We start from the raw sequence: 22,089 nt of genomic DNA on the forward strand, positions 1-22,089 counted from the left end.
TCGAAATCGCACAGGTCACGTCTTCATCGTCCACGATCGCTGATGGATGCGACGACCTCTCGTTCTCGCGTGGCTCACGAAATGCCCCGTTCAGCCAGCGATATGTCAGCAGTTTGTGTTCGACTCCGGTATTTTTACGACTTCGTAACGCGGATAAATTAATAATCGGCATTCGACAGATGGCTCCGTTGAACTCGAATAAATCGCGTCGTCGTCCGCGGTCATTGATCAATGCGCAATCTCCGGGATGAACTTACGAGTGGATTGCAAAACGCTTCGTTTCAAATCGATGCGTCAAGTCGTAGATTATTGTATATAGATCTCTCAAAGATATTAATATAAACGTTTATATGACGTTGTTGACCGGTAATTTATTATCAGTTTTTGAGGAGATGAAGTTTTTGAGAGAGATCTTGAAAAGAAAAATGAAATGATAAGAAAATTAGTTAATGATTAAGGTGTATTTAAAATAATATTAATATAGAAAGAACAATTTTGCTGAAGTATAAAAAAATTTATCTAAATAAACATCTGAAAATAATTTTATTGGACTATCAAAATTATTATGCACGTTCAAACAATAATAAACAATATTGCAAAAAGTTTTAATGTTCCAGCTTAAGCATCCTATATAATTATTTTGATGGTCTAATAAAATTATTTTCAAATCTATATTTATATATGTAATTAAATTTTTGAATACTTTAGCGAAAGCTTTCCGTGTACACTGAGAATCTCATTTGATTGAATCAATTAAAATGTACAATAATCAAACTTTTTGCTTCAATCAAATTATTCTATTGCATCAATCGAGGATTTGTTTGCTTCAAACAAGAGATTAGTTGATTCAATCAAATTCTCGGTGCATAATATTGTGATGCAATTTTACATAGTTGTGCGATGCTTCATCCGCTGAGTCATGACTGTATACGCGAGTGTCTTACGAAGATGTGACACACAGGTTAACTGCTAACGCGTCAAGGAAGTATCGGCGACACGATAGCGAGTCGCCTTTGTGGAACGCGGATGGATCGAATCATCGTCGTCTATCATCATTGATTGATGCGTGACTGTGCACGTGAAGTTCGAGTCACAGGTAAGGTCAGAAGATCCTTTAATTAAACGCTGACCTTATCACGCCACTATCGTTCGATACCTTTTCCAGCGTTATAACGTGCTCAATTTAATAATCATAAGAAATATTTACTGCACGCACTTAGCACGAGAGAACTTAGTATCATATTAATTATAAACTATTTTATATATTTCCCGTTATCAAGCGCGAGAAAAAAGTTTTCGATGGATCCGGCGAAGCTTCCTAGTTTGGGATTCAGACTCTTAAGTTAGAAACACATAGAAAAATATAAGACAGTAAGATATAAGCAGTAAGCGAATCGGCCAATCACTGTAGAAAACGTAGGGCAATAATCTTACATCTTACATTTTACATTCCGTTATAATTAGCCGATTCGCTCATTGCTTACATCTTACTATCTTACGTTTTTCTCTCTCTATGTGCCATGGACTTTAGACTGTGAATGAAGCAGTAATTTTATTGCCACCGATATTGCCGTTACGTTGTTATTTTCATTATTCCCACAGACTTTGCGTCTGTTAAATCCAACAACTCCTGCACTTGCAAGAATCCTTGTGAAAGTGCAGCTGCCTCGTCGCTCGTCGAATCGATCGTTCGCGCATTTCTTAATGCCATTCCGCTACCAGTGTATATCGGCACGATGATCCACTCTCGGCGTTGAATAGATGCGTGGCGACCACCGAGTCACGTAGTAACAAGCACTTTATCAAATCACCTTTGGCGATCGCGGATGGATCAGCATCCACTTGGATCCCGCTGATTGACGTGACCCCGCGCACCCAGGTGGAGTCACGCAGAGGTCACGTGGGGTCATCCTCTTCGATATCTATTATGGGCACAATCGCGTTGTTATTTTCCGGACGATACGTCGCGCGCGACTGTATCGCTCTGCGAGGGCCCGTGTTAGCCTTGTTAGTCAAACATTCTTTACAATTCTCGTAGCGCGGCCCGTAGCGGTCGTGTTTATAATCTAGCATCGATCACCTCTCTCTCGTGTTCGAATGTACCTTTGGAGTTCTCTCCGCCGTTCGTCCGCATAGTGTGTGGCGAGATTACATTACATCTCTTATTTACTTGTGCCCATTATGTCTTGTCTTATCACGAGGCAACTCTAGGTAACCTCGCAACATGATGGAACACGGATGTAAAATGGTCAAGTACCGAATCACCTAATTGCCGTAGCCGATAATCATCGAATATAAGCTAATACACGATTTTTTTTCTATTCCTGATGGTTATCATGGATTTTCAGTGCATCGACAAAGAATCGATTACGTGCCTAGTGTTCGCTACAAGACGTATCCGCTTACGTATCGTGTTTAAGCATCGACTTCATATACCGAGGAAGGCGGTATAGTACAACCGTTGGGAGCTACGGAGTAAAAGCTGCGATTGTGATTAACCTTGCGTACTTTACCATCTCGGCTGCGATAAATGTGATAACGAGAATCGACGAGATTTACGCGAGAATTATTGCCATCGTTTCGCGCGATCTCGGAACGTAAACATTCGGTGCCTAAGGCATGAAATAAAAAGAATTGAAAAATTTTGTTGAACACACCTTTTCATCGAATGAGATTCAAAGCCTTTCATTGTAGATGTATCCTTGTTAGGGACTCTACAACAGAGTCTGGAATTTGGCCTGATGATTAACTTTCAAAACAAGAGTGAGGAAGGAGACTTTCTCTCTCTCTCTCTCTATATATATATATATATATATATATGTATATATATATATATACATATGTATGCTATTTCATTCTAACTTATACTGTTTTACTCTTATTCTATGTTATTGAAGTTGATAAAAACGACGGGCTAATCAAAAGTTTGTCATTTTGTAACCAGACTCTGTTATAGAGTCTTTAGTCCTTGCGCATTCGCGTATTGTTCGGGATGTATTTCTCTCACGTAAATGGACGAACTCTCACTGTCTTGCGGAACCGCACACGCTATCGACCGACTGAACCAATGTTAGCCTTGTTAGCCGGATATTCTTTACCATTCTCGGTGCGCAAACCATCCGCATCATAATCTAACATCGATCACTCCTCGTGTTCGACTTCGCCCTCGCTCCGTGCTTCGCCTATCCGCGCGCGGTATGTACCGAGATCTTGTTGCGTGGAACCGAAACCGCACGTCTGTCTCTCCGTCTCTCTGTACGGCTCCCACGAACTCGCTCGTGTATTTCTGTGCACACAGAGACGCACCGATGAACGACAGATAGGAAGGTAACGTCTATAACGGAATCGCGCAGGGGGTAGGGACATACACGAGCGCGCGGCATATACCGGCATATACCGGGAACTAATGCGTTTACGATGTCTGCCTGACAGTACATCAAAGTCCAGCCCGGTTCCAAGCCCGATTCTCTCTCTTACTCTCTGTACTTCCCTCCCTCTATCATGTTTCATCTTCCTTTACTTGATCTGTCCTCCTCTCTCCTTATTTACTGTTTAGCTTCGATCCGCTCTCCCACGCGTTATTATCGAACGCCATGTCCTCTCATGATTCCTCTCTCGACTCTCGATTGAGGATCGCTTTTGTGATTATTCTCCAGAAGCATAGTATCAGATTGCGCGTATTAATCTATTATCAAGAGATTCTGCTACTTGTGAGAAAAAACTAACAATGTGTGTGATAACAATTCATTCTTATAATACCGAATCATCACAATATAATTATTACAATATGATATATTCGTTATTTAAATATAATCAAATACCATGAGATGTATTTAAATACATCAAATACAGTCAAATGAAAATAAGCCGCGCTTTTGAGATAATAATATGTTACCACAAATGTGGGGATTGTTTCGCTAATATGTTTCGTAACATCTCGCCTCTTTGGCGAAGATCAGGTCTAGCTTTACTCGCCCATAAATAGGCATCGTATGTCGGAGGTCGTTGATCCATTCCTGGCAGATCGTTCTCTCCGGCGAGAGGAAAGCCTTTAGCCGGTGAGCATCTGCACGGTGCATTCAGCGACTTGTATATACCGCTATACGGACGGATATACACATTGCGAGGACGTTCTTGCTGCGCGACGTAAAAACACTATGAGCCATCTAAGAAATCTCTTTCTTGCTCCGGACACACCGTTAAATAGAAATCTACATGGACATCGTCGGTGTCCGTATAGCCGATTACGGGTGACAACGGCAGGTGAAGACCGAAAGAAAATCAACGAGGATGAGGAAGAGAGGTACCGCCTGATCGTGGCGGAGGATATGGTGGGCGTGAGGTAATATCGTAGGAAATTATTGTACAAGACCGAAGAGACTAATACATCGAACGTGCGAGAAAGAGAAAATGCAGCATGACTGATATCCCGCGACAACGACCGTTGCCCAATGCGGAAAGGCCGAGTTGATTTTTGAGTGTTGTTGTTTCTAGATTCGAGTGCGAGACGTCAAAAGTGGGTACGTCGTATAGTCACGGCCACATCGCTTTCATTAAATGCTTCACGTCTGAATTCTGATAGGCCTTTACCGTTATTCCTTGAGTGTGTGTTAATTACTATCACAATAAACATACGAATAATAAATGCTCAACAAATAATACGACGAGAAAAACGAGTGATAGAAAATAACTTAATAACGGCTTCTAGTTTGGACACTCTCTCTTGGATAGATTCGTCAGCTTATACATTTTTTGCACCTCTTATTGCACAACATTGCTCTAAACTTTACGTTTACCATTACGAGCTGTTAGTTCTTTCCTACTGCATACGTGTCTTAATTATTATTGCCTCAACGCTTTAGAGGCAACGCGTGGACGTGTATATACAACGAAGGAATGTGTTGAGGGAGGTGGATGACAAAAAATTATAAGCTGGTGATCTCTTGTGGCTGGGACACGCCGTTAATTAGACAGTCGTAAAGCCGCTTTTGGCCGGTCAGACGCGGAAGGGGAAAAGGAAGAAGCGGGTGGGCAAGAGGACGAGAAGAAAGTGATAAAGAACGTAGGAATGGCGCACGAGCAAAGTCCTGCGAAAGAAGAAAGGGCGATCCGTTCGAGAAGCGAACTTCATATGGGGGTCGGCCGTAAGGCTCCGGTCTCGGCCGCGACCGATGGACGCGGGTCCGTTTCGGGCAGTTACCATAAACCATAAATAACTGGACGGGGGCATAAAAGTGCGCATCTACCCTCTCATTAATTTGATTAAAAAGGCTGTAAATTAGCAATTTCGCTAATTGCGGCGTCACGGTTTCTTTCGTCTGCCGCGCTTCGATATGGCGCATGTAAGCGGTGGAAAGAAACGAGGAAAAAAGAAAGGAATAAGAGATAGAGGAGAAACGATGGACGAGGGAACGGCGGCGAAGAATTAAAAGAAAAGGGACTGAAATCGTGGATGAAAAAAGATGGGGAAGATGAGAAACAATATATATGTATAAAGTGCGAAAAAATTATATATTAACGTTAATGAATTGTTGGAAAAAATGTAATAAATTGCATTGATTGCACGAGTTAACAAAATTTAGACGTCGCGTTAAGTAATTCATGAATCTATTTTCGTTAACGTGATGTTAATTCTTTCTAACGTATTACGGTAGTATGGGAGAAACTTATCGTTGACACAAAAGTGTTAGAGATGAATCAATGACCCGGCTTACTTAAAAAAGTTCCATCGTTGGAGATAATAACGCGTGTAAATCTCTCGTTGTACACTTACGCTGTAATAACGTATATAATATTTACAAGCATCAGCTTTTAACACCGTGTACAGCAATGAACAGAGTAACATAAACGAGATTCACACCTTGTTTCACCAAAGGATTTAATGTTATCTAGCTTTCACATCAATGAAATTCCTTTCCGCAGGAGCAGTAAAAAGATGAGATTTAAAGAAAAGAAGATAGTTATATCAAAGTATATATCTTGATGTCATTAACTAGATCTTTAGTGCTAGCTTTACAATTTCAAAGAACTCTTTCTCTTAGGAATGCGATACATTTTTACTTTTCGAAAAAAATTTAAATTCGCCATGATAGTCTCAGCTGTTATTTTAGAAAAGTCTTTTTACAGTTAAATAATCTTTCTCGAAAGAACTTCCTGGTTGTTAGCTATGGGAATAACGATTTTCACAAAATCCCGCCTACGCGGTGTTTGCACATCGCGGGCATTCCACGCGAGTAAGAACCGTGTGCTCTTGTCGGTGACAACACAATCCGCTCGTATATGTCGCTCCAGAATTTCCCAGAGGCTGGCGCGCGCCGAAAAGCTCGCTATAAAATTAAGTCTGGCGTGTTGGCGAAATACCGAGCAAAATACCACTAGCCACGCCGGATGGAAGCAGCGGGAGGGCAAAGGTTTGAGTCCGAGAGCAGGTGATCACGCCCACACCTGCGCTCCGACGACACTTCACACGCACACTATCGCATGGAAAAAAAAGAACGTGTACGCTCTATACGAGTACGTGAACGTGGAAACCGTCTAATTTGCATCAGTGTAACAATAGTTACACGTTATGTGCATACAAGCGTTTTCCCTTTTTCTGAAAAACGAAAGCAAGCATATTTTTTAAGTTCAAACAAAAAAAAAAGACAATATACATTGATATATAAATTTAGTATTTGTTATTAATTACAAGTACAATAATAAAAGAGAGAAAAATGAAAAACAGAAAAGCATACGTAGAGAATAGTAACAATTTGACGATACTATTTCATCCCGATATTAATTTCCTTAATTAATTTGTGTGTGTAATATTTAACGATATTGTACGGTTAATTTATAATTGCGTAACAGAATGACATTAATGAAATATAGTGGTTTAGTTTCTATTTTCGCAGTTAATTGTATGTAAACGATGGTTGTGCAACACCATTTCTCTAATTTAACGCTATATTTTCCTTGGGGCATAAGCTCATTCTATTAAAATTTTTTTTCGATCTAACTCCATATACTGATATTTTTATCTATATACAATTTGCACATATTAAAAATAATCCTATACATCCTCGTGAAAATTTAACACACGTGGGAATTCGATATTACGGGCGCAGTAGCGAACGAAACGATACAAGGAGATGGAAATTAAAAGACCGTGCGGATACACTCGCAAGAGAGCAAACCGGTTTTAGGACGATAACAACAATTTCATGGCCATCGGTGAAAATTGTGCGAAAGAAAAATGCCGGATGGTCGTAAAAGATGTAAAGATCTCAAAGAGGAGTTTGAAGTTGAGACTCGCTCATAATATCGGCTTCGAAATTGTCTTATTCTGCGAACTGTTTCTCGTTTTTCTACCGTATTTTCTCTTTCTCATCGTATATTATAATAAAAAATGGCACCGCCAAGGAACCAAAATTCGCGAAATGCGAAAATTTAGCAGTGTATATTTTTCTCTGCTTTTTTTCCTTAAAAATAAAAAGTGACATGATTTCTGCCTCTGATTTTAAAGTTTGTTGTTTATGTAATTTTTCTTAATCAATATCCATTTACAAATTTAAGATAGAACGCGATTTCCTGCACTACTTTTGCTTTACTTACTTTTGAAAATAGGAATCTTTCTCTTATTTGATATATACTTATAATTATTTATGCAAGCAATTTATACGATTTTCTAAAGATATATCATTAATATAGCTATAATACAATTAGAGAATAAACAGAAATAAATAAAATAAGATAAACAGATTAAATAAAATAAAACTTTCGAATAATTTATTCGAAGACGTCTTTATTTTGAAATACAAAGAGCAATTTTATTATATTTTTTATTGTACATATGTTTATTATACATTTTTAATTCATGCCATATTTCTAATCTTTCTCCTTTAATTTTGTAAATTAATTCTAATGTGTCAGGAAAATATAGAAAAATTAAAATGATAGTATTAATTATAGTATTACTAATTATATTTTTTAAGTAATAACAATTTATATATGACGAAATGACAAATAACATTTTAAATCATTTAAAATTGGGCGTTATAATTCAGACATGTAACAAACTTGTATTTGAAGCGACTCGCAGATATCTTAGATATTGAAATAACACAACGTGATATCCGCGGGATGTCGATAGTGGGAAGCTCCAAAAAGTCGTTGCACAATGACCAGCCGATATGCGGGGGAATTATCGTGACGTATCGGTCGTATTCCATTCGAAGAAGAGGAGAAAGGACAGAAGAAAAAGAAGAAGAAGAAGAAGAAAAAGAAGAAGACGAAGAAGAAGACGGTCTTTACCTCTTCGGCTGAAGAGAAGGACGCCCCTCCGATTCGATCAGATACAAGAAGGGCCGCAGGACCCCTTCTGCGCGAATGCGCAAGGTAATGTCGAGGAAGATCACGGGACGATGAAGAAAAGGAGGATACATCGTGCGACCGACAGAGAGAGGACGAGTCGCAGGTCCCGGACTGACGATAGGAATGTTTTCTGCCTCCGATACCGAGGGACAAGAGGAGGGAAAAAAAGGAGGAACCCCGCACGGGCGCGTATTTATAGGGTTACTTTGTCAGAGTTATTCCAGTACCGGCCGAAAGCCGAATTGGTACTGTCGTCATCTTTTCCGTCGCGATCTTTTATCAAAAGCTGTCGCGCGACCGCGGCCGTGCTCGTATTTTTCCTCGCATCCACTCAAGTATTTTTTTTTTTTTTTTTTAACCGTCGTCACATTACTCCGGGAAATATGACGCTATTTAGGAAGCGTGGTAAAAGCGGTTTATTTCATTCGCGTAATAAACGCCATGAAGACAGTCCCGCCGAAAGGTATAACAGATAATTGTACTCGGACGATTATTCGCAGATGTCTAATGGTATGGCTGAAGAAATCTTAAACACTGAATCATTTAATCTTTCAGTTTTCGGTGTTATTAATTCATCAATTGTATTATTAGAATTTATATAATAGTTACAATTATGATTTAATAATCTATTATTGTTTCGAGAACTTGTTACGATTTGCGTACAGACATTGCGTCATGATAAATTCTATTGGTTACCAAAGATAGTGCAATTGTAATATCTTCCTAAAAATACTGTTGCATTTGCAATTATCTTACGTGTCTTGATTTTAGAAAGTATATACTATATATTCGTCAAATTTAATTGAAATTTCTCACGTTTTTCTAATTTTCAAACATTCGAAAAAAGAGATAACCGAACGGCCATCGTTTGTAGCGAAAGTTGTGGTGGAAGAATACATACTCCAGGGTATAAGACGTAATAGTCCTCGACCGACCTCATTTATCGAACACCGAAGCAAGAAAGAAATAAATGAATAGCTAAGAAGAGTGCAGAGAGAAGCAGAGGAACAGGTCAAAGAAGGGAACGGGACTGCGAGAAAAAAAGATAGACGGAAAGCAGCTAGCCTTTCTTCGTCATTGTCGTGTTTCTCTTCTTTCTCTTCTCCTTCATCGTCGTCGTCGTCGTCGTCGTCGTCTTCTTCGTCGTCTTCTTCGTCGTCTTCTTCGTCGTCGTCGTCGTCGTCGTCGTCGTCGTCATCGTCGTCATCGTCGTCGTCGTCGTCGTCCTCATTGCTGTTGGAGGGGTAGACGGAGACATCAAAGAAGGCGACATATCCGTTCACACTCGGCACTCATATATGTTCCCTCCTGTTCCTGAGTTGCTCGCTCGTGGACCGTGTCGTTGCGATGGTATGCGTGTGCACGGTTACACGCACATACGCACGCACACGCTTTTCGCTCGCGGAGAATATGGGTAACTCCGGTCGGCTGCAGATCCGCGAATAACACGTGACTACCATAATGCGGCTGAAGGCGTCTTAATAAAATGAACTTGTCATTCCGAAACAGCTAACCAGCCTTCGGTCCAACCACCTCTATCTCGCCGCCAGACTCCCGAGAGCGCGTCCTTCCCCCTTTGCCATCCTCCTCCTTCTGCTTCTCCTCGTGAACCCTACTCAAAGTCTTTCCAGCTTCCTCCATCTCGAGCCCTCCACGCCCTCCAGCTTTATTTATACCTCGTTAAATTAGCGCTGATCGTCGATTCACCGTGTGAAGAACCCGAAGAACCGTACTGCTCATCCTGCTTGTCCTATTCGTTTGGAGACACCTTGTCGCGTTCCGCATGTCTCATCCTGTCGACGATGATGTCATTGTATCGACATATTGAGCGATCGGCATTTTAGATTGCTAAATATAACATTTGGAATGTTATAGTGTGATGTCCTTAATGAATCGTCATTTCTGTAATTAATAACGGACATAATTAGATTAGTTAGAATAAAATTCATAAAATTTTTTTATTTCTTTATCGTATAATTTTTCGATAGAAAATAATGAGATTATGCAATAATGAGATTATCTTCAATGAGATTTATGCTAACGCTGAAAGAGCAATTTTGCTGAAGAATCTAAGAATTTGGCTAGATAGAGAATTGAAAATTTTGTTGAACTATCAAAATAATTTTGCAGGAATTTTTTAAGCATGATGAGCAATACTGCAAAATGTTTTGATATTCTAGCAATTTCGTCGTCATACCTAATTGTTTTGATGATTCAACAAAATTTTCGCATATACCATAAATCACAAGTCATAAGGCCCACAAATCAGAAAGGGGGAGAGAGAGAGAGAGAGAGAGAGCAGAAAGAGTGATGAGTATACTACGGTGGCCACGGAGAAAGGGCAGCCACCCAGAAAAGGGCAACAGAGCACTTGAAATGAAAGGGCGAATGGATGCGACTAGGTAAGCGCGCAAGAGACACGTAAAGGCATTCATCTCATTCAAGGTAGGCCTTAAGTCTCTGATCAGATAACGAATATACACTCCTCTCCGTAGCGGTGAAACTCCGTCGAGGCGACGTTCTCTCGCTCTTTCTGCGCGTACTTCGCGTGGTGTTCCTCTTTTTCTCATTCCCGTCATTTACCATCTTTTATTCGCTTCTACATTTCTCTCCTTTTCACATCCAGCTGGATCTACGTTCAACTGTCTTCAAGAATTTCTGTAGCAGTCCAGCGAGGATAAAAGTCGTATTTGCAGAAAAAAATTCAATCCTAAAAAGCAACAGGAGATTTCTGGGATAATCTTTCTTAACTTCTTTGGAACATAACAATCCAAATAAAGCCGTTTTTAATCACTGCGTTTGTTTGAGAGATTAAAGAAACATTTAAGCGTACAATACAATAAATGTGCCACGAAGTACTGTAAATGTAGGTAATTTAAAACGATGCAGGTAACTTGGGACAGCATGTATATTTTTGTTAAATTTAATCGTCGTATCTATCCATATAAGTCTCTAAAGAAAGTTTAAATTTTAAATTTCGTTAACGACTCATAAATGTATTTCATGACTGAATTTAACAAAAGTACATATTGTCTACACTGTTACCTACACTGTCCCAAGTCACCTACATTTGCGATACATTATATTCGTAGAACGTTAGCAGTAAAATTCCTGCCAACATGCTAATTGCGAACTTTGACTGGGACGACGCTGAGAAACGATGGTGACGACCAACATCGCGATACGCGCGCGTCCAAGAGAATCTATTTATCGGCTGATTTATGGCGTAATTATCTGGTCGGCGATTGCGCGAACTCTGGACGATGAGAAATATAGTCATGTCAACGAGATTCCGAACGTTTGATCTATCGTGACGAGCGCAGTCTAGGAATACCGCGACCATCGAATCGTGAACCTCTTCTTCAAAGTACATTCCATAAGTTCTGAAATCACGCGTGCGAAATCGTTCTGAATTGTTTGTCGCGTCGACGCGGGCGGGACCGTCTCCAAGACGATAGTCGGTGATTTATTTGGAGTATTTGCTCGGGGAAAACGGAGAACTCACGGAAGAGAGATGGGCGACAACCGTGAAACGACGCAGCGACAGCGAAACGAACGATTTTCAAACAGCTGCCATTTTGGAGACGCCCCCGAATTACTTATTGAGACAGTGGATCAAGGAGGATAGATGGATAGACAGATAGCTTTATTTGTGGTCGTGGTTTGATAGGGAGATAATATCGTCGCAACGTTAAGTACGTCGCATCTGTGACTCTCGAGATTTGCGAACTTTTATCGCGACTGGCAATTGGTAGCAGCTGAATAACATTCTTTCCTTGAATTATTACCTCCTTTATTTCTGCGGATTTACGTTTATTATCTATTAAAGAATATTATCCTGACAAAGTTATATTAATTTATCATCAGTTACAGAGGATCAGTTACAGAGGACCGGACAAGCGCATTTCTATTCTTACAAATAGATGACGTTCGCCCTCCACGAAAGACATATTAATTACCCGGAAAATACCATCCACGAAATGTTGATAAATCACTTACTCGTCAGTTCGCGGAGGTATGATGAAACTTTCAAAGTGACGATACACCGTGTCCCGTGTCACCGTGAGATAATCGATCTGCCGGCGGAGTATCAGATACAAAAGGGGGATCTTTAGGACCATGTAGATAAGGTCTCGGTTCTGAGAGGTCATGTCTGTCGGATCCACGCTGTATCGTCTATGATTAATACAATCGTGAATGTACTATCTCGTCAGGGATAATAAGGGACGCGGAGTGACACAACGCATCATGTCGCCCGATGTAGCACATAGTCAGGCAACGTTTCAGTGAACCCTGGCTCGGGCCCAGAGGGGGTCTGACGTCCACTGACACGGACATTTCATTTAAAGCAAGACGACTGACGGAATTCGCCGGGTCTCCTCGGACTGAAAAGTCGCACGCATAAATAATCTCTTCTATATTTGTTTTAGATACGATTTACAATTCGAGTCTTTTAAACCAGGTACGATTAATTCGAGTCTTAGACCAGATATTGCTCGATTATACAGTGCCTTCGTTTCCTAATGAGAAGGAAAACATTAACGCCATAACAAAATTGATGGTACATCCATGATAGTATTAATCATAGATGATGCAGTGTGGATCCGACAGACACGGCCTCTCGAAACCGAGACCTTGTTCACATAGTTCTAAAGATACCAGATATTAACAAAGTTGAAATTATACTTTCGGAATTACGACATCAGTTATATGATCTAAGATTCGAATATGTCAAATTTTTTGTGAGTATTTTTTTTACCTCTTTTCTCAATCTGAGTTTAATACATCTATAAAGGGTGAAGAAAACCTGATGGCTTTGAGCCAAACTGCGGTTTAATTTTTTTTAGGCGATCGTAAAACGAAATGTCGTATATACATGTCGTAATTCCTCTCTCGCATCCCCGTCTTAACCCTTCCTCGACCCGTTGCGTCTCCTTGGAGGACAATCATAATCATGGAAAATCCAATAGAAGGCGATGCAATAGGCGTTAGATAATAATTCATTCAGTTATTTTATTAACTGTACACACAACGTGTCTTCTTATATACTGTTTACTATTAGTATTTCTGACACGGGTTATTTAACCGTTATCTAACATTAAAATTGATTGCCAACAAGATTTTCTTAATGATTGACGAACAATCAATTGCTCGAGTTCCTTTCATTCTCAAGTGACAAGTACTTATGAAAAAATTCTCGAACGTGTCTTCAGATAAAGAAAAGATAAGAAATATAGCGTCGATACTTCGAATTAATTAATGATTCGCCTATCCTATGCTTAATTGATATACGCGCGCAAGTCGATTAATTTATTGATACCCTCAATGAGACTTTCCATGATAATTATCGCTCTCGGTATGTCTTAGGTATTTAAACCGTCATTATTATTAGTGCATTTACTATACTTATAGAAACTTATTTCATTTTTAGAAAGCACATATATAATAAAATTAATAATAAGTGCAAAACCATTCGATGGTCCAGAATAATCCAGTGCAGTTAATTCATAATCGGGTATAAAATTAAATGTTACTAAAATTAAACGTTAATTAAATGTTGCTCAGAGTTATTTGCAGTCAATGATATAGTAAATCTTATTATTTTATTAACTTTATCAGTATGTAATCATACTGAAATAATGTGTGTATACGTGGAATGGATACAAAAGTATTATCACACTTCTCCGAAAAGATAATATTGTTTCAATATAATTTCTGTTAGATGCCGAGTTGTTTGGAATCAATATTAGAATAAGTCAATATTAGAATATTATACAAAGGTATAAAAGAAAGAATTTCTTCTTGTTTTATCTCTATTGATCATATCAGTTTCGAGATATTCAAATATACTCAGTAGTAGATACACACTTACTTGTCCAATTCAACAGGATGCAGCTATGCAACGCAAATATTTATTATCTGCGAGTCTTGTCCAGTTAGCCGCGACGCTGGATGTGCTTATCGTCGAAAATTATTCTCTATGTTTTACGTACCGGAACGCTGCAGGGAATACTGCAGCATTCCGTCGATGGAACGAGCCGTGTAAAGCGATTAAAAGTCAGAGGAGCGCGCAGATAAGATTTTCTTATCGAAAGCGAAACACCGACGTTACGTCATGCGGAGGGTAAAATTACTTGTCGCCGCATAATTTTGCGATTATTAATTAATGCGAAGTTATGTACAGCACGTGCATGCGAAACGCACTCGCGGATGTGACAAAAAATCTACTATTACATGAAATAAACTATCTATTTATGAAATATACTATCAACATGAAAACCGAAGCAGTGTTATATTCAAGAAATATTTTTCCCTGTTATGACGCGTGGCTTTACTTGCATCCTGAGTTCTTTTTTGCTTGTTTCCTTCGTTTTTTTTTTGTCCGCTCTTGTTCATTTCGAAAGGCTTAATAAAATGTGACAAAAGGCAAAGACTTTCTTCTTTTAGTATGAAATCTTTATATATCGATAGGAGATGCGTTTCTATATAAAATATTTTATATATATTCTAAAAAGTATCGATATGGATTAACATCTTGCGATGCCTATAAATTCTCACTGCGTTAGTATTAATAAACACTAATAAGATTTATACTCTCTGGTATTTATGTCAACACCATCATGTGGATTTTAAATCCACATCGCGTTTGTGTTAATACTAACACGGTGAAAATTATATATACACTGCATGCTGTTAAATCCACACTGACATTTTTTTAGAGTATAACAGATTGAGGAATCTTTATTTAAAAATGTATGAAGTAATTGCACAAAATTTAAAAAATTATAACTTTTTTCAGTTATACTTTTAAAAAGAAAAATCAGTAAAGTCAAAAAGTTAAGTGCTTCTTATTAAATTTCTTGATTATATTTTGCGATTAAATTCATTAGAAGAATTCCGTGATATTTCATACATAAAAATATATCCGTAATTAAGTTTACAGTTAATTTTCGTAACGCAGATTGACTCAAAATTCATCACGAGATATATCCTCGCTACCGATTCGCATCTTTTCAAGCGCATCTTACGGTACGATGACTGTTTCTCTCTTACAGGGCGATGACGCCTAAAGCGCCGTGGGGTTAACGTGTATTCGCTCCCTCCTTCGCCTTTCTTCTTTCATCTTGTGCTGGCACATACAGCGGCTCTTATCTTGTACGCGTATCATTACTCAATGACGAATGCCTCCGCCGGCGAAAAAATCATTAAGAACACTCATCCATTATGGCAGCCGTGAAAGAGTCCCTGTGGCCGCCGCCGCCGCCGCCGCCGCGGCAACACCTCCGTTTTAGTGGCCGCGGTGGTCAGGATATCTTTCTTTCCGTGATAGCCACGCCCGGTCTTCGACACGAGTGAGAATCGATAGTTGTAGGATCGCTGGGAAATGATCCCCAGTGGCCGGTATGTCTTCTACTTGCTTTCGAATCGACGTGTCCAGAGAGGAATGGCTCGAGTTATGTCAAAGCTGTTTCTTTCTTAGATATATATATTAGTTAAAAAAAAGTATTCTTTCCAATGTTTTACGAAGAGGATTTATTTGAGAAATGGTTAGTATTTCTTGAGAGATTCCCTCCATTATGTGAATGTATATATTAATTTTAGAATGTCTTGTCTATATGTAAGATAAATAAAATATTTGTTATATTGGAAAAGATATTTTTAAATTTGCGAGCAAGTTATTAATTCAATATTATATGGATCTATAATTTAATTGAATTACTTTAATATTGTATTTTAAAATTATTTATGAAAATAATTATATTTTTTTCTATCATGTTCAGTATATTCTTTTTTATTTTAAAGATTGCAGCAGTTAAGTAAAAATAGCATTCTTTCTCCTCTTAATTAATTATCATTGACGTGTTTGCTATATTTAAGATGTAATAATGTCGAACTTTGTCCATGCCTCGTTTTACGGGCACTGTAAAGTAATTAACATGGTGCGTTGAGGCAGCTAGGAAAAATAATTATCTGAGAGCACCTTTACGCGTGTAAACACGCAGCTGGTGGCTCAAGCGGTTTGTACGCGTCGACTCGGGTTGCGTGGAAAGCTTGACGTTAATGAATAGTGGTAAACCGATCCGGAAATAATGATCCTTAAAATAGACCGCTTGTCCGAATATATCCGATACTTTTCACTCATCATAACGGGGATCGCTTATTTTCAAACATGTTGGATCATTTATCATTTATCGCGATAGCATCCAAGATAGCAGTCTTTTGGTGCCAAAGAGTAACTTGTTAAATTTTATGATTATATTCTTAACAAATATTATATCTCTGAATTCTCATATTTTTAATTTAATTAAATACTCGCCAATAAATTGTACATTTAAGATGTGTTAAGATAAAACGTTGTTAAGCGCCTTTTTTTTAATTTTTCAGTAGAAAAAGAAAACTTATTTTCTTGAAAAGTATTACAAAATACTTTCAAAAATATTACAAAAAATATTACAAAAAATTACTGTAATAATTAATGATTTGAGAATTGATCAGTCTGCAAAAATTTTTAATTAAGGTATTCTAATTAAAACAGAAAATTTCAAATAATTATGAATCCAAATAAAAGTAAATTAAAACGTAATAAGTCCAAGTAAAATGTAAATAAAAAAGTTACAAAATTTTTATGTCAATTCCATAATGGACTTAGAACATTTTGTATTACTCTATTCATTTTTCGTCGCTTGTAGCAGCAAATCAAATAATGTATATGTGATAGAAGATAGTATATAGTACTCTCATATAACCCATTCATATAATGAAACGCATTTTTATAATTTTGGTACTTATAACGTTTTGCCGTGGCACGCCTCATTTAATGCGAGCATTAAAAGTGGATTCAGTTAATACTATAATTACCGTTAAAAGCAATAAGAACATTCAAAGTGTAAAGTTATTGCTCTCCATATTCTCGTTGCTCCGAAAAGGTTCTTGAAAAGTAATCCCAGAGTTAAATCTCCGGCAGATATATCGTGCTCCGAACGCGAGCCTCGCTTCAGGGTTAACACATTCCAGGGAACAAAAAGGGGGAAAAGGGTTCCCGAAAACGCTCCTCGTCGTCGTCGTACGGGGCGTTTAGGGCCCGACTCAAAAGGGCCCTCACGTACCAACGTCATGAGATGAGACGCGTAAAAGATGAGAAGTCGGGGGCGTGGCGCGTAGTCCTCTCTCTTTTCCTTTCCTCTTTTCTTTTCCTTCCGACAAGTTTCTCTCCTGCATCTGTGGCGGCGGTGCGCGGTGAATTCGCGGTTATAAAGCTGCGGTAAATCATTAACGGGCCTCTTCTCTCCTCTCTTGTACCTTCGAACTTTCGTCTTTCCGCTTATTTTCTTATTAAAGTCGCCGACGCGATGGCTTAGTTGAGGTGGAGTTCCATCGGGTGAGCATAATCTTTTTATCTGCAATCGCGAACGAATAATGGTGAGAACAATTTACGCTTTTTCTCTCGTAGCCGAATAATTCCCGCCTAATTTAACGCCCATAAAATTTCAATTGCGCTGCATATACAATGCGCACATCATAACTCAATGAACACATCGATCTGTAATACGAACAATACCGATTATTCTGTTAACACCATCATTTTTTTAATGACAATTTTTTGATAAATCAGTTTTTTTTTTATCAAAATACAATGCATTGATTGTCATATTATAATATTTAATAATTATCAAATCGAAGAAAATTAGTATTATCATTATGAATTAATTTGAAAATTTATTAATAGAACATTAAACATGGGAATATCACACAAATACGAACATTTCGGCGGGATAAACACTGCATTTCATTTGGTTCGTAGCTGCCTTGGAAACGTTAACCATCGTCTATCTGCGTATGCAAGGAATCATTACGTCAGTACTCGCATGTGCCATGCACACACCTCGCTTATGCGAGTGCGAGACATTTATATGCCGCATCTCGTTCGTGTAATTGTCGCTCGCTCAGCGAGCGCGTTTAATGAGCCGCGTCTGATAGGCGCTTCCAAGGAAAGAGACGAGCGACGTTTGCATTCCAACCCACGGTTCGCACGGAGTTTCCTCCAAAAAAATTCATCAACGCAAACAGGATGGCATACCATCGCCATCGGGTGCCCGGCCGAATCGCGGTGCGTGCGTATACACACGCGCACACGCGTGCGTCGCTGTATCCACATACGATACGACTGTGATGTATAAGGTGTTGCAGGTAAACGGTCAACAAACTGGCCGGGAGCCGAGGATAAATGAACGAAATTTCGGCACCTGTGGTATGCTCACTGATGCGCCTTGATTCATATGTATACAAGCGTGCTTCGTACACGCAAGTTTGGCCGCAACGTTTACACGTGTACCGTTTCTCTTTTCCTCCTGCAAGCAGAGGAGACGAGAGAGGATAGACAGAAAGAAAAAAAGCAAGATAGAAAGAGAGAGAGAGAGAGAGACAGGGACAGGACATGTCGAGTACGTTAAGTAGCGCGGCTCGTTAATTAAGCGATTACATCACTCTCGCCAAATTCGTTTTTGGCGTGAAATATCGCGTGGTGTGGATGCACAACGAACAAGCGCTTTCTATCTCGTCTTTCGGCGTCGCAATCCCGACCCTCTCCGGATTAAATTGAGAAATATGTCGCGTGGCATAAAAAATAATTGGAGCGATCTCTCTCCGAGCCATGAACACGCGCGGCCGATTGGATTGGCTGAATTCCTTCGGAACGAATCAGCGACGTATGGGCGCACGATCTTTGTGGATATCAGATCAGATCCGTGTGAGTCATAGAATTTCAGCCAGGAAACTTGATGTAAAATTAAGGGATAGCCCCCACATTTTTTGAACCCGCATGATCGCGATTGAAAAATTTGGAGATCAGCGCACGGGATTTCTCCGTAGTATTTGAATATCTCAAATGGTTACAAGAGAGAGGTATACGCTACGCGTTATCTCGATTAATAAATCCTGTATAAGGTTGTTTTTATGCGTGCGCGATGCACGATGCACGCGACGCATATACATGGATCCCGCCTGTGTCATCCTATAATCTTCCAATTTTCTACCACGCCAATTAAAAATATTAACCGCGCCACTGTCCTCTTTTATTTATCAAACGTGGCCCGCGCACGTAAATAAAAATAAATAATGGGCGACATCATGTCGTTCCGAAATTCCGCCCAGCTCCTTATCGCAAACGGGCCGTGTCCGGAGGTACCAATTGCATCCATTATCGCGTCGCGCGCGCCGATTCGTCGCAAGAAAAAGGCCCGCTTGAATGATCCGTCAGTCAAGCGGACACGCATTTACACACGCAAGCACGCGAAAACACGAAGTCGGTAGCGAACTAATGTAAAAAAATACCAACATCGCCGGATCGTTCATTCAACTGTGTATATTCCGCCTGTAGCGGAATTCTGTAATTCGTTATGCAATCGTTATGTGCTCATAACGACTGTTGTGCAGATATCTTATACAGTAAAAAAGCTGCGCAACTGTCGTTATGAACACATAACGACTACATAACGAGTTATATACAGAACTCCGCTACTGGTCGCTTCTTTGGCCTGCCTCTAGTTCTTAAGGCGAATTTGCACGGTTTACTTTTAATCGTTCTGAATGACTTACATCAAGTGACGTATTGACAAAAAGCGAATTATTGGAGAAGCAGAGAGAAAACTATTTCACAAATGAAGATATAAGAGTAGCTACATAAATGCCCAGAAATAAAAGCTTCAGATCAAGTTGTCTTTCTCAACATTAAGTCTACGAACGTGACTTCTGATAAATGCGAAATTCTACCGAGTCATTCACAACGAAGCGCTCTTTATACTTTATTTTTGCTGACTGATCATTGAAGTGTACCTAAAAAATAGAACTGCTCTTTTCAGCGTCAAGAGCAGTTGACCATTTTTGTGGAAACAGGTTTTATTTTTCTTTTGATGAATCAGTCGGCCGAAAGAAAACCGTGTAAATTCGCCTTTACGGATTCTCTCTCTCTCTCTCTCTCTCTCTCTCTCTCTCTCTCTCTCAATCTCAATCTCTCCCGCATCTTCCTTGTCAGCCGATTACCAGCTCGACATTCAGGTTGACGTTCAGATCGAAGTACGCTTGGTGGAAGGACGATCGAGGTGCTTGCACGAGAAAGCGAGCGGAAGATCTGTATCGCAATCTTGTTGGGTCGAATGAAGAAATGTAAATGCCAATTAAACATTTTATTGATACGCTTATGTCGTGTACCCACGTCTGTTTTCTTTTGCCCACGTTCAATTGCGTCCGAACGGACCTTCTTCTTGCGAACACGCGTGTTTGTGCCGTTTAAATAACGAGCGAGGAGAGAGGAATGGATTTTGCGAGGAGTGGGTTTTTCGAGGACCTAATCCACTCGTCGTTCTCTAGTTAATGCCTGCAAGAGATCGCGAAATCGAGATAGAATCGATCGCGTCCGGCCGACGCGGACTCTAATCGTGCGAAAACGATGGGGCCCTTAATCGGTGTGTCGACGGCGAACGATACGAATATAATCCGGCGAGGATCGCGAAAAAGTGCGACGATCAGCGCGTAATGTTGCCGCATTATTCGCGCGACGCTGCGACTTGGAGTGGCCGATACGTTCCAATTTAGATACCGATCGACGGACGAGATTGGTTCGTTAACGAGTGTTATGGATTTACGCACGGTCAATAATGTTCTTTATGTACAGCGTACACAGCGCAGGAAATAAATGTGACGAGTTGACTGGATGGGATAATGTTTACGAAGTTGAAGCTGAAGCTGTATATTTCTTTACGTTAACAATTAATATTTAACCGTCGCGAAAAGTACATCACATTGAAGAGGTTTCGTTACTATATTCGTTTTTATATTAAAAATAATAATCGTACTTTTTCGAAGTGATCCTTATAAATTTTGGCGTCAACGAGTTTCGGCCTCTACGCCGACTTACATACGTTCCGCTGAATGATCCTTATGCAGGATGTAATAACGGGGTTCTACCCTCCGTCAAATGAGCAGACGTGATAATTTCATTTTCCTCACCCACGTATGAAGAGTGGGACGTGTCAGAGGTGTTAAACGAACCTAATAATTCTATGGCGAATCAAAAACGCCGTGAGTGCGATAAGCACGCAACGCCTCAGCGACCAAGAGCTCGTGCAAAGTGATGGCGCATTACTTTTCATCATCATAGAAATACCATCGCGTTATCGAGGAGTAAATGCGCGTGTAACGTGTCAGTCAAGAAACAGCGGGTTGTCCGTAATAATAACGTAACAACGAAGAATCCGTAACAATGCCAAAGTGGCGGCGGCGGCGGCGGCGGCGACGGCGGTTTACTATAATTGGAGGATGAACTTTTCGCAGGATAATTAGACGTTGCCACCTCAAGTAACCACGGGGATACGGAATGGTGCGAGAACTCAAATGGCAGGCATGCGCATACACGCGCACGGTCGAGCGCATTTCGCGTGTGTACGTGCAAATGAAGCCACTCCGCATGCAGTTGCGGAGGCGAGCAATGTCGGTCGTCAACCACCAAAGGGCATCGCTGAGTAACTCCTTCATTTCCATCCCTTTCCTCTTTAAGGGTACGCTGTACTCGGAAAGAAAGCCAAACGGGCTTTCGTGGGTCCAGGCAGTCCCTGCAGCCGCGAACTTAAGGCCTTTTCGCATCGGTGCGGTGCCTACGTAGCGAGTAATATGACTTATACTGCTTTTCCCGCCCACCATAGAATAATCGCGTCCGGCACGCCCTTTTTCGCGAAGGGCTAC

The 22,089-nt window shown here is 39.9% G+C and overlaps 2 long non-coding RNA genes across 2 annotated transcripts in view; one reads left to right on the plus strand and one right to left on the minus strand.

Moving 5' to 3' along the window:
- LOC147909263 (uncharacterized) overlaps positions 1-22,089 on the plus strand; it is a 148,438-nt gene that overhangs the window by 34,174 nt on the left and 92,175 nt on the right. The gene's annotated exons all lie outside the window — the stretch shown is intronic.
- Positions 5,303-22,089, minus strand: part of LOC147909264 (uncharacterized) — a 37,818-nt gene continuing 21,031 nt past the window's right edge. Inside the window, exon 2 of the long non-coding RNA XR_015545323.1 lies at positions 5,303-10,254. This is a non-coding gene — a long non-coding RNA (uncharacterized LOC147909264). The remainder of the gene's footprint in view (positions 10,255-22,089) is intronic.

Source organism: Acromyrmex echinatior, chromosome 6 (assembly GCF_024713525.1).
Source record: "Acromyrmex echinatior isolate Ae372 chromosome 6, ASM2471352v2, whole genome shotgun sequence".
NCBI lineage: Eukaryota > Metazoa > Arthropoda > Insecta > Hymenoptera > Formicidae > Acromyrmex > Acromyrmex echinatior.